This window comes from Gouania willdenowi, chromosome 5 (genome assembly GCF_900634775.1).
Source record: "Gouania willdenowi chromosome 5, fGouWil2.1, whole genome shotgun sequence".
NCBI lineage: Eukaryota > Metazoa > Chordata > Actinopteri > Blenniiformes > Gobiesocidae > Gouania > Gouania willdenowi.
The window spans coordinates 19,213,628-19,227,666 of NC_041048.1; the positions used below are offsets into that span (position 1 = coordinate 19,213,628).

Sequence of the window (14,039 nt, forward strand, 5' to 3'; positions counted from 1 at the left end):
ATGTAACTACACATTGTCCTTTAAATAAAGAGAAAGAAAGAAAGAAAAACAAAACATCAAATGCATGACTGAGAGCAGGGCTGGAGGTGGACGGAGCTTTGTGTTACTTTTCTGTTTCCGTCCCGTCTGAAACGACAAAGAAGCAGTGTTTGATCTTCCCCTGCATACAATAAACGTGCAGTGTGACGGTAACGAGTTGTTTTGAGTTCTGTTTATAATGTTATCGACCCGCAGAGACATCTGGATCTATACAGTGCGCGCACACACACATGCACAGTGACACTCTGAAGCCAAACCATTTCCAAATTTAACCTTTATTCTTTTTTTTTTTAATTTATTTCTTTTAATAACTAACTCTTCATTCGACTCTGTCTTAATATTTTTGCTGTGGCTACTGAAGTGAGTGAGTGGAGGAGGGGGGGTTTGGTATGCGCATGTGTGTTGAGTTTCACACAAAGGGACATCCACAGTGTCTTCTTGTTCTTCTGCTCCTGCTGCTACCCGAACGTTAAACCACGAACCGTAAACCTTTTTAGCATATTCTGCCTCCTTTTTCTGGCAACCCAATTTTAATCTATTTACCGACATGTTGGCAAGTCACAGTCTGAATGTCTAGCGTTGACTCAAGTCTCTCTTGCGCACGTGGCATGGGCAATACTAACTAAAGGTGGAGGGAGGGGCGTGACGACACACATTTTGACACATTTTTGAAAATAACTCGTTATGGGGGAAAAAACCGTAAAGGGCCTCTTGTACTGAGTGACAAAAATACATAGGCCGGGCCCGGTGCAATTGCTCCTGTTGCTACCCTTGTAGCAACAGTAGCAACCTGTTGCTACTCCCATAGCAACAGGAGGCCTGACTGAGAAGCCCAGAACCAAAAGCAAACCAAGTTTGAGTCACAGGGGCAACTTCCTCTGTTGGGAAGCCCAGAACTTCCTCTTGCCAGACTTCCACCAGCTTTTCTGAGGGAATCCCGAGGCATCCTCTCAGCTACAGTTGGAATGCAACAAAGCACATCGAGTCTGACGGAGACCTATAAATAACTGTACCAAACCAATAATATAATCTCCTACACACAATGGGGTCTCGCAAGAGTGATTGGGATTAGGAAACATTGCACAGGTGTGCCTGTGTAGGTGTACCACAACTATTCATTCTTTCCAACAGTCGCTGTGAAATCTAATACAAGGTCACAGCACTGGCTGCGTCTCAGGGAAACTACAGGTCGGATTATTCCTGTGTAACAATCTGTCTTCATATACTTTAATTGATCTGGACAGGTGTGCAGCTTGTTCACTCACCTTGACTTTTAAAGAGTGAAGGACTAAAGTTATAGAGAGTAACGACAGGAGAAGGGTTCCAGGAGATCCTTCCAAACACCAGGAGAAAAATAACTCACATGTGAGAGAGGTTTAAGGGCAATTACAGTTTATCCTAGAATAGCCTACCTTCTGTTCTCCATCTCCAGAGATATCAAATGATGAATGAAAACTTTCAAACACAACCTATTAGTGGTACATTAGACTCAAGAGAATGAAACAATTACAGTAAAGTTTGTGCCTCTCCTTTCATCCCTTTATGAGGATGATGGAGGTCAAAACGTTAATTAGAACTCCAAACCTGAGGTTAGAAACAACATACAGCAGCACCTCAAAAGAACAGTTGTTTGTTTTCAACCTTGATCCTAAAAAAAGCTATTTTCTTTTAGAAACTACATTTATCAGATCTCACTGTTGGTGGAAACCAGGCTGGAGTGTTGTTCATGAATTATGCTGAACTTATAGGACGGCACAGAAACCAAACCCTGGTTCTGTAAAGGAAGACCAACTCCACACCACTCACCCCCCCCCCCCCCCCCCCTGGCTGTAAGCCAAATGGGGTCAGCCAAAGAAGGGATTAGAGAGAAGTGATCACACTACAAAGACACAGGTAGACACAGGAAGTGATAGGTAGACAGGAAGATAGAATTACACAGACGAGGGTACATGTTTATGTCAGTCTCCATGTGGGGAATTGGGGTTACTGCAAGATGACGAATAAAAAACATTCAATCCAGTATTATTTATCATGTATCAATAATCATTCACACCGCAGAATATCTAATAACAAAGGAAAGTAACAAAATTAGAGTTAAAGTATGGTAATCATCATTCACCCATGTCAAAGCAAGCAGGCTAAAAAGAGAAAGACAGACAAGGACAGGCAGATAGAGAGAAAAAGACAAAACACACAAACCAACTACGTAAACACAATACAAAACTAAACCTAGGCCGCGACACTATGCTCTTTTCTTTGCTATACATGTGATTTATGATATTTATGTGTTTCGAGGGCTTCCTTCATCTCCTAAATGACCCCAACAGTTTATACATTTGGAAAGATATTTCCTTTTCTGTTGCTTGTTTCTTTAAAAATATTTATGTGCCGCACACATTTGAAAAGAGCAAAAAGGCAATATTGATATCAGGATGGAGAAAAGGTGTCAAAATATCAACGCCATAGACATCAAATGAACAGGAGAATGCTGGTAATGAACGTCAGGAACATGTTACAGAATATTGGTGAGAGAAGTCACCACCATTGGTCCAGTTTTAACAATACCTTACCCTGGTTTTCTCTGTGATAGCTAATAACCATTAGCTATCACAGAGAATCTGCACGTTAGCAAAGATTCAGTAACAAATGCCTAAAATTTGACTGAATAATGTTTTACCTGATATTTCTTGTAACTTTGAGCACAAATCATTCCAAGAGCAGGGCTGGACACTTCAGGCCCTTCTGCTTTGAGTTTGACACAGGCGTTATAATTATAATAATAATAATTATTATTATTAACTTTATTTGTAATGCACTACATTTGACACCAAGTCTCAAAGTGCAACATTGGACGACAAAATTAAACTAAAGGAAGGTTTGTGCGTGTGTGTGTGTGTGTGTGTGTGTGTGTGTGTGTAGCGTATTTTCATTTTATTTTAAAATCAACGTGGAATCAACGCAGGTTTAGTCCGGAGGAGGGACGTCTGAGCCACATGCACAGTTGCGTGTGTGTGCGGCTCTGGCAGTGTATCTGTGCGTGTGCATGCATTACAGTAGTCCAGCCTGTAGGAGAAAAGGCGTGGATGATCTTCTCTGCAGCTGGAAGGGAAAGGGAGTGGCACAGTTTGGATATGTTACGGAGGTGAAAGAATGCAGTTTTGCAGATGGAGGTGACATGACTGTTGAAGGAAAGATGGGGGTCAAATTTAACCCCCAGGTTTGTAACAGAGAGAGAGATGGGAATGGTGTGTCTAAAGAGTGAAACAGAGGTGACTGGAGAGGAGCAGAGTTGATGAGAGGTTCCATTTTGAATGGCTTCTGTCTTTATCTCCTCCAGACAGGAGCTGAGGTGGGCAGCCGTTGCAGTGGGGAAGCAGGAGGGAGTGACTTGGAGATAGAGTTGTGTATCATAAGCATAGAGGTGGAAATTAATTCCATGCTTGGTGACGACAAGACTCAGGGGGAGCATGTAACACACATCTGTATATAAGAGTTTATAGTACTACACATAAAAAACATCAACAACCCTGTGGCGTTTATTGAAACCATTTGGCAAGACCATATGCAGCTCCAACCTCTCCTGCTTTATCTGGACCATCTCTTCCTGCAGGGCAGTTTGTCGTTCGAGTTGGTCCTCTATCCCCCGGAACACCAACAGCTTCTACCTCTCCAGATGCACCAGCTTCTCGCTGCAGGTGCAGGTTGTTATTGGTGGGCGCCCTGTTAAGCCGCCCCGCATACGGACACCGGACCCTGCTGGTTGGGGACAGGGCACGGTTGTGCTCCACCACCCGTGCCCATGGATTCTCTCCTCACCTTCGCACTCATCTTTTTTGTTTGACTCTGGAACTCCTGCTACTTCTTCCTCTCAGCACCCCAGTCACGCAGGCCACATGGGCTGGAGGGGGACATATTTTCGGCTATGGCCGGCCAAACACAGTTCTTCACCATGATGTTCTTGTTGCCCTTTGTTCCCCCGAATAAAACATCATGGTGCTGCCAGACCTCGTCCAACAAGATGCCCATCTCCTCCGCGGTAAACAACGGTGCCCACTTGTTTCTTTTGCTACCGGTTTCTTCCATTCTCACGTGTGTGCCTATATATGCGCTAATGGGCTTGATTACTATTTGGATACACCTGTTGGCGCACACACACACACACACACACACACACACACACACACACACACACACACACACACACACACACACACACACACACACACACATACAATACATGCATAATCTAATTGCACCAGTGTGGGGAAACCACGGGGCGCTGTGTGTGACTTATGCGCTGATAAAGAGGTGGGTGATCAATTTGCCTAGCATTGATTGATTCAGTTTCAGTCCCACCGCGGTGGACAGCTTCCACTAAGAGCTTCTTAAGAATCTTCTTTGACTTGATCTTAAGAGTCTCCTAAGAAGGCAGTTCAGAACACGTCTGGGAAACACCCGTATCTTAGCAATCCTTCATAGCCGAACCCTTCTTAAGAGCCTTCTTAAGTCCTTAAGAACGATCGAATCTGGGAAACATGGCCATTGTCAATTTTTGATGTAAAAAAATCAAGAAACCGGTATTTGTAGAGTTGATGTTGTGTTATGTGATTAGCATCTAATGATCAGATGGGGCCAGTACCCGTTTCCACAAACAGAAGATGACAAGGTAACGGTTGCAAAGTGAAGATGTAGTCTCTTTCCTCCTAACTTTCATAGTAACAGGCCGCAGGACTTCTCTCCCTACAGGCCCGGGGAAGGCAGGAGACTTAATATTTAATACACTTCTGAAGTGTAGAGCTATCCTGTCTTGCAAAAAGGCGTGCGCAAGTGAGTCCTCCGAGAGCTGAGACAGACTGAAGGGCCAGACACAGCCTAGATTTCACACAGCTTCTGTCCCTTGGGATCTGCTTTATGCCTGAGTGAGGAAGGAATGGATGGAGAGGAGAATTTCTATTAACACCTGACACCCGCCAGGATTAGCAGCTCAGCAAGTGTAGGATGCTTGCATTCCTCTGCTAACGACCTCTGCCTGGCCAACAGTCTGAATAACTTCTATTGTAGATTTGACAGACAATGGGACAGACCTGACTCCAACCACCCTCACACCTCTGACCAGCCTCACTCCAACACCTTCACCCCCCACATCAAAGCTACAGTCTCACCACAGCTGCTTACAGAGGCTCTCTCCCCTATCTTCCCCCCCTCCTCCCCCCCTCCCACAGAGACATCTTTCTCCATCAAAGAGAGAGATGTAAACAGACTTTTCAGGAGACAAAACCCCCGTAAGGCTTGTGGACCGGACTCTGTCTCTCCTTCTACCTTAAAGCACTGTGCTGATCAGTTGTCTCCAGTGTTCACAGACATTTTTAACACCTCACTGGAGACATGCACCGTACCAGCCTGTTTTAAGGCCTCCACCATCATTCCTGTCCCTATAAAGCTGAGGATCACAGGACTTAATGACTACAGACCCATCGCTCTGACATCTGTGGTCATGAAGTCCTTTGAACGCCTCATGCTCTCCCACATCAAGGACATCACTGACCCCCACCTGGACCCCCTGCAGTTTGCTTATTGATCCAACAGGTCTGTAGACGATGCTGTAAACCTGGCTCTCCACTTCATCCTCCAGCACCTGGACTCCCTAGGCTCCGACGCCAGGATCCTGTTTGTGGACTTCAGCTCTGCTTTCAACACTATAATCCCAGCTCTCCTTCAGGACAAGCTTTCCCAGCTGAACGTGCCAGACTCCACCTGCAAGTGGATCACAGACTTCCTGTCTGACAGGAAGCAGCACGTGAAGCTGGGAAAAACCATCTCTGCTCCTCGGACCATCAGCACTGGATCTCCTCAGGGCTGTGTTCTTTCTCCTCTGCTCTTCTCCCTGTACACCAACAGCTGCACCTCCTCTCACCAGTCGGTCAAACTCCTGAAGTTTGCAGACGACACGACCATCATCGGTCTCATCTCTGATGGAGACGAGTCTGACTACAGGTGGGAGACAGACCGGCTGGTGTCCTGGTGCAGCCAGAACAACCTGGAGCTCAACGCTTTAAAGACAGTGGAGATGATAGCAGACTTCAGGAAGAACCCAGCCCCCCTCACCCCCCTCACCCTGGGAGACTCTACAGTGAGCTCTGTGGAGTACTTCTGCTTCCTGGGGACCATCATCACTCAGGACCTCAAGTGGGAGCTGAACATCAGCTCCCTTATCAAAAAAGCTCAGCAGAGGATGTACTTCCTGCAGCAGCTGAAGAAGTTCAGTCTGCCAACAAAGATGATGGTGAACTTCTACAGCTCCATCATCCAGTCCATCCTCTGCTCCTCCATCACCATCTGGTACGCTGCAGCTACGGCCAAGGACAAGGCCAGACTGCAGCGTAACATCCACTCTGCAGAGAAGGTCATCGGCTGCAATCTGCCCTCCCTCCAGGACCTGTATGCCTCCAGGATTTTGAGGCATGCAGGAAATATTGTGGCCGACCCCTCCCATCCCGGTCATAAACTGTTTCAATCTCTCCCTTCTGGAAGGAGGTTTCGGTCCATCAGGACCAGAACCTCCAGACACAAAAACAGCTTCTTTCCCTCTGCCACCATCCACATGAACACACCCCAAGTCACCCACTGAACCCCCCTCCACCCGATCACCACCTCCATGATGACATTATCTGCTGCACTGTATTCTCTATCTATCCTTTATTTATCCCTCATCCTTTATATTTATCATTATTATTATTATTCTTGTTGCTGGGTTGTTCTTTGTTTTTTTTCTTTATTTCTTTATTTATTTTTGTTGTTTGTTTTGTGCACCAACTACCAAGACAAATTCCTTGTACTGTCCTTAAAACTGTACATGGCCATTAAAAACATTTCTGATTCTGATTCTGATTCTGAAACACGAGGCATGTCAGGATTTTGAATAAGAATTTATGTTCTATCATCAGGGGCATTTTTTCACCTAATTTAATCCCTGTAAAGCAGTGGTTCTCAAATGTTTTAGGCTCAAGTACCCCCTTTGTCCAACTACAACATTTTGCTCAGCAAAAAAACCAACTAAAGAGCATAAAGACGAAATGAATGAGTGATAACACACATTTTAAAAAATTTAACTTTGTAAATAAATGGAATGAAACCTTATTTAGTGCCTCCTGAATAGATTTATTTTACAACTTCCTTTGTACAATTTTTGCCCCTTTTCAAACTTTAGCTACCTTTTGCCAATAAATATCCCATCTCCCATATTTTTGTCCATTTTTGCAAGTTCTTTTTGACATTTTTTGCCAAATTTTGTCCATTCTTTATTTTTCTATCCAAAAAAGCTACTTTTTGCCCAAAATTAGGCCAATCGTTTCCTTTTTCCCCTACATTTTGCCTCTTTTTGTTCCACATTTTTGCCATTTTTCACTATTGTTTGCCATATTTTGCCCATTTAAGCTACCCTTTGACTTAACATACCAGTTCCTCTTTATTTGTCCTATTTTTGGCAACTCTTGATGGCTTTTGACCCATTTTAGTTACTTTTCACTCTTTTCTTGCCACGTTTTGGCCACCTGTTAAAATGTCTGCCTCCACTTGCTTGTCATAAAAAAATAAAAAATAGCGAACTAGATCAGCCCACCGGAACGATGCATGGTATGCCAGATGGCCAGTCCACCTCTAGCTACATGTACCCCCATTTGAGAAACATTGCTGTAAAGCATTTAATGAAGAAAAAAGTGGAATAATTTATTTCAAAAATGAATGTAACATTGAAAGTTTGAATTTAGATATTCATAAAAACATTTTCATTTAATACAAACTTTGACACAAATAAATAGAAGCATACAGGAAACTAAGGTTGAGCGATAGGAAGTGAGCGTTCAACATTGAAGGCGTGTCAGAATTTCTAACAGCTGACATTTGTGTTGAGAACTGAACAGAGGGCTATTGTCCTTTGTTGTGTATTATCCAGGGCTTCCCCTTACGTCACGCTGAGTAAAGCGTTGATTCACTTCTTCCATCTCAACGTAAGTGGATTTGGCCTTTTCACCACGAGTGCTAAATCAATTCAAGGATTATGTCACACGATGACTCACACATTTTCTTCACTGTGAGCATGTTAAGTACAAGATGGCATTTCTAATCCACTTATGTATTGTGCTTCTTTCTGACTTCCTGCCAACAGTTAGTGCTTTGGGTCTGCAGGCGTTCTGGATGTGGGATCCAAGTTTTTTTTTGTTTGTTTTCAAGACCAAACGCATAGAAACTAAGGATTGCATGGCCAGTGAAGAAGGATTTCAGCTTCATCTAAAGAAGAAGCTGTGAAAATACAGCTCATTCATCTAACAGGTGTAATCACTTACCATTAATATACATTATCGTTGTTTGTCTTCTTATAACCTTACCTTGTATCTCAGACTCATTATAAAGAAAATATTTTCAACAAGCAAAAGGGTCCATTGATTTTGTAACTCAGTGATTTGTTCAAAAGCTCTTTGCTTGCAACTGCTGCCTCAAAGCAAACGAGAATGGGGTTTGAGTTCCAGCTGTTTCCATGTTCTCCAGGTATTCTGGTTCCAACATGAGAGGTTTAGGTATGTGCGTCTGTAACTGATTGTTTCTTGTGCTGTGATGAACCGGTAAACCACAATGATTGAATTCAAAGTCAGCTCGAATACACTCTGGCTACAGCATCATGCAACCGTTAACAGGACAAGCAGGAGTAGAAGATAGATGGTTGCATAAATACTTTAAATGAGGAAGCCAAACTCAGAACATCAACATCCACTAATAAAGTATGTGGCAGACAAAGTGTACAAAGGCTCTAAATACAGCAGACATTGCCTTAAACTATTGAAAACAATTCATGGACTTTGTTTTACCATGGCCAAGTTACACAGTTTTGTGTAACGCAAAACTGTATTAATTCAATTTAATTTCTATTTTTTGGTAAAGCAAAAGGTAACACTTGAAGTGTTATACATAAAGGCTGACATTACGCTGTCATTATTATGACATGACACCTGTCATTAACATGAAATAGGTGTCATGAAGGTTGTCATTAATTGTCATTCGTTACCCTAACTCTAATTTACCTTAACCCCTAACCCTACCTAACCCCACTAGGCCCCTAACCCACCTAAGTTGTCATCATTTAGTGAATGACAGCCTTCTTGGCACCTTATTCACGCTAATGACAGAGAATTACAGTGTAACGTCAGCCTTATGTATAAAAATTTAAGTTAAGTGTCACCAAGGAAAACAGTAGAAAAGAGGTTCTCACCAAAAAAAAATGTTTAATCTGTGATTGTAACTATAATCACAGATTAAAACTGTATTATGTTGTGTTGAAATGATAAAATATCAAATCATTAAAGTGAGTAATTCTTTAATCTTAAATATCTATTTAATATCATACTTCTTTTTTCTTTGTAAAAATTATATATATATATTTTTTTTTAATTAAACTAGCACCAACCATCATGATTTACCCCAGATAATACATTATTGCCTCATTGCTAAGTACAGCAAAAAACATTATTAGACTAATAAAAAGAATACAAAACATTTATATATCCTTTTGAAACATTAAATAGCAGTGGTGACACAAATATGAATGCTCTGTAAGTTTAGATCGGCATATTTTTCTCAAATGGGTCATTTATAAAAGACACGAGTCCATTACAACTGAAAGCTCTCCTGCATATAACAAACAACAAATGTGACATAACTGTGTCACAATCTGTTAGATGTTGTGGTTCTATGATAAAAAAAACAAAAAAACATTGATAATACACAGAGCACTTTGTAATTATGTTATGGTTGTGATATTGTAGCATAGCCCCATTATACTTCTATCTGTTCCTTATCTACATTGACAAAGCCATTAAACATCCCTCAAACTTCCACAGCCTGCAACGTCCCTGCACAGATGTGCCCTACACCTCATCCTCACCTCCTTCACCTTTTCTGTCCCACCTGGGAGAGCGTGTCTACGCTGTGCTGTGCACCGTGAACAGGACAGAGATGGATTTTCTGAGCTTGCGGCTGCTTGCAGAACTTGCCCTTTAGGAAATATGAAGGTGGTGCTAAAATAATGCACAGAAAACTGAGTGTGTGAACTGACTTTGTCAAACATAAAAGCCTCTATGAACACAACAGCTTAATATTTTGTAATTATTTGATACTATCATTTCAGTTAATATAAAACTTTGATGTTTTTCAAAGTCAGTCATTCAGTTAGGATTCATTTAGGAATGATGGTAATGTAAAAGGCAGAGGTGTAAAGAGTACTGATATATGCTACTCAAGTAGAAGTACTGTTGCCTGTACAAGAAAGTCATACATAAAATATTCAGGTACAATTAAAAAAGTAACTCAATAAATAGTACTCACAGTAAAAGTTACTTGTTTCCTCCCCCCCCCCCCCCCCCCCTCATGTTTATTTCTGGCAATAAATCTTGTCATGTTTCCCTTGTATACAGTAAACATCTCATGTATAAACTTAAAAAGGAAGAGACGAAATTGGTGAGATGTCTCACCAGACAACCCTTCTTCCTCGAACGAGTGAGAATGAGGAACTGCACATCCCATAGTGAGACATTTCACTCATTTTACTCATAGAATATAGAACATATAAAACATATAGTTTTGGACCTCACAACTCCTGTGAAATCTCAGCCCACGAGACTTTGGCGCATTAAAACGGATGCTCAAAACCTCCTTATAACACTTTGTATTCCTTTGTTGTTTCACGACTAATGTGGCAGTAATAATAAAAGTATAACGCTAAGAAATGTTCCGGTCTCCTCCTCTGTCCACACGTACATGTTTACTCGAAGAGAAGTGCTCATGTGACCAGGTACAGTATGTCACGTCCTGTGACGTGTACTGTATTTGCGGAAAAAGTGTTTCCATAGCACTTATGTGACACATTTCAAAATCAAAACGTCTGAAATACCTCCTCATCAAAGCATTAAAACTTTTTTGCAATATTTGAGTGATTTTTTCAAAATTCAGGTGTTTCCATTCCCCGTTTTTATTGCGCTGTTTAGATTTTGGCCATTTCCAAGGGTAATGGAAAAGCAGCTATTGAGGTTCAACCCCTTTGCAGACTCTACACCGTGCTTTAATCATCTTTGAGAACATGCAAAATCCACACAGGAAAGATTCCAGGAGATTTGATAATAATTTTGATCAATAATTTGATATATATATATAATTTAGGAAAGTGACAGTGAACATTAGAAAGCAATGAGACACAAATTCATGTGGCAGACGTGCACAGCAGTGTCAGTGCTGTCACTCGCTGGGCGTGAGCCTCTCCTGATTAAACATCTGTTCTTTCATCACTGGCCCTGTGTACGCGACAGCACACCTTCGCTCTGAAACATCTGGTGCACCTGTGGCATCACGTGTACCTTGAGGGACAGCTGGTAACAGAAAGAGATGTTAAGAGGATTGGGAAAGATTATGCATCACAAACACTAACAGCAAAAACTGTTTCATATAGAGAGTGACACACATGCAGTGATGTGTATTTCACTCTTTCAACAAAACAATACGTTTGTTTATAACTGCAGTATATGACACTATAAATGAAAATAGCTCTGGTTTCAGTCTAACTCTAGAAACAGGCTGATCATTATCATTTCCGGTAAGAGTTCCTTTTGTCACAGCCACTAAAATTAAACAATATATTAAAATTAAACAATATATTTATAGAATGGTTGCATATGATGAGATATAGGATGAGATCAACAGTCTGAATATTTTTAGGTAGTTTTGGGGTGAGAATAATTCTTTACTACAAAATTAAGGTTACATAATGAAATGGTTAGGAATTTTAGCTGCCACTGCCTAATTTCCTTCTCCAAACCTATATTAATCACAGAAAATGCATGAATATTCATCCAAGCTTTCTAGCCTGCGTTTTAGACGGAATAGGCTTCACAATTTTTCTGGTAACATGACGACAGAACTTTTAGGACTGGTTCTCCCACCAGATCCTGAAATCCATTTGTTAGGAGACACTACAAGTACTGATGCACAATTAGCAAAAACCCAGAAGAGGATTCTTAAACTGGCATTGTGCTTTGCGAGAAAGTGCATTTGCCATTACTTGTAAACTTGACTCCCACCTTTTTAAAGCAGAACTAAGTTACTTTTTCACCTTAAATGTGCAATCGGCAACTCTCAGATCCCTCTCTCCCACTCCCTCCCCGCTGCTCTCTCGCCCTGCCTGCAAACATTCCAAAGTCCCTCCCTCAGAGGAGCTAACAAGCTAACAAGTCTGACAGCAACATCACAGTAATATAACATGCTCTGTTAAAAGCATATTACTGCAGCGCTTCTCTCTCTCAATGTGCACACACCTCAGCAGCAGCAACAACACAATGTCACTTACAGCAGCCACATGGAGGCTGCTGCATGCACATGAACAACACATGCACCACAGATTTCAAGTGTAACAATTACAAATCAAACATAATGTAAATCAAGCAGCAGTAATTACCTTTCAAGCAGAAAAGTCACCAATTCCATCTTCTACTCCTCCAGACCATACACTAAAAAAGACGGCGCTCTAGCTCCGGGAAAGGGGCGGGGCCTTTGAGCAACAGCTGTCAGGCAGCCTATCAAACACAATCCCGACTCTGATTCTTTTTGCTCGGTCGCGGTGCATTCTGGGAATCTGCCAAAGGCTGCAGGAGCAGCAGCGGGGACTCAATGAGCCTGTTTTTTTTCACACAAACTACTAGTTTCATGTAAAGCTGTCCTTGCGTAGTGACAGCTTTAGCAAATATGACAAAAAGTCACTTTTATAAGAGTTGCAGACTGCACCTTTAATAATCCTTCTCGTAGTCCCTTTGAGGGTAATACAAGTGTTTATGGGGTGATCATCTGCCAGAAAACCGCACTTACAACTTTCCCTGCCTCCGATCCGGTGGCAGTCTGTTCTCGTTCTTGCGACAAGACGTACTGCTTTACGACAACCTAATACACACTGATGCTAGACTATCACCAGCCTCACGCAGGCAAAATGGTCGGTCACTGATTGGACAAAATACTTCAGCCTCCATAGACTTCTATCAGAAAAAAATATTTTTTGGAAAATGTGCGTGTGTGTGTGTGTGTGACGATGTGCCACTGCCCTGTCACTACTGACAGTCGCTCCGTCATATCCACATAAACACAGAGATGACTCTGCTCCTTCTCCATCTGTCAGCGCTCAGAGCCGTCCTGACACGGGGAACTTACCGGTAAGGATGTGTAATGTGTGAAGATATGGGAATATATACATAGATAAAACAGAGCAGTCAAATGTGCAGCCATCGCTGATCATGTGAACAGTTTGGGGAAACAGAGATAAGTAAAGTGAATGAATGATGTGGGAGAAATACGGAATGGATGGATGGACAGATAACTGTGTGTGTGGCTGTGTGCTGGAGCACGTGGTTGTGAGTGTGTGTTCGTGCCTGTTGCTGTGACGGCATGCAGCAGCAGCAGCAGCAGCAGCAGCAGCAGCAGCAGCAGCTTTAATGTGAAGTCCTATAATCAGGGGGGCGGAGCGTTTACGACAGCGACAAAACCAAAAGGAACCTTTAGGGGGAACACTAAGCGAAAGTTACTTAGTTCTGCTTTAAAGCAAGATGGGCTGAAAAGAATACAGAAACACTGAGAAATGACCATGACACTTTTATGTGAAAGTCAAATATGGCTTATACAGGGCCTCCAATTTTCTATAATTATGGAAATCACAGAATTAACATCCTGAAACGGAAATAGTTATATGACATACAACTAAATATATTGAAAGAGACTTTTCATATAGTGCATATATTGCTCTACAAAAATTGTGATTTCTGAAGCGTGGAAAATTATTTACAAGATTCAACTTAATCAATCCTACTTGTTAAGATTTTTCTGGTCATGATTTGGGGACGTTTTATATGTCCATAATTACATCAAATTAGGGAAAGTTGATTAGACGGAGTAAAAAATAAATGGATATACCCCAAAAT

General features: G+C 41.8%; 1 protein-coding gene across 2 annotated transcripts in view; it reads right to left on the bottom strand.

Annotated features, from left to right (window-relative positions):
* The window catches only part of LOC114463337 (potassium voltage-gated channel subfamily B member 1-like), a 61,125-nt gene that overhangs the window by 3,255 nt on the left and 43,831 nt on the right, over positions 1-14,039 (bottom strand). The gene's annotated exons all lie outside the window — the stretch shown is intronic.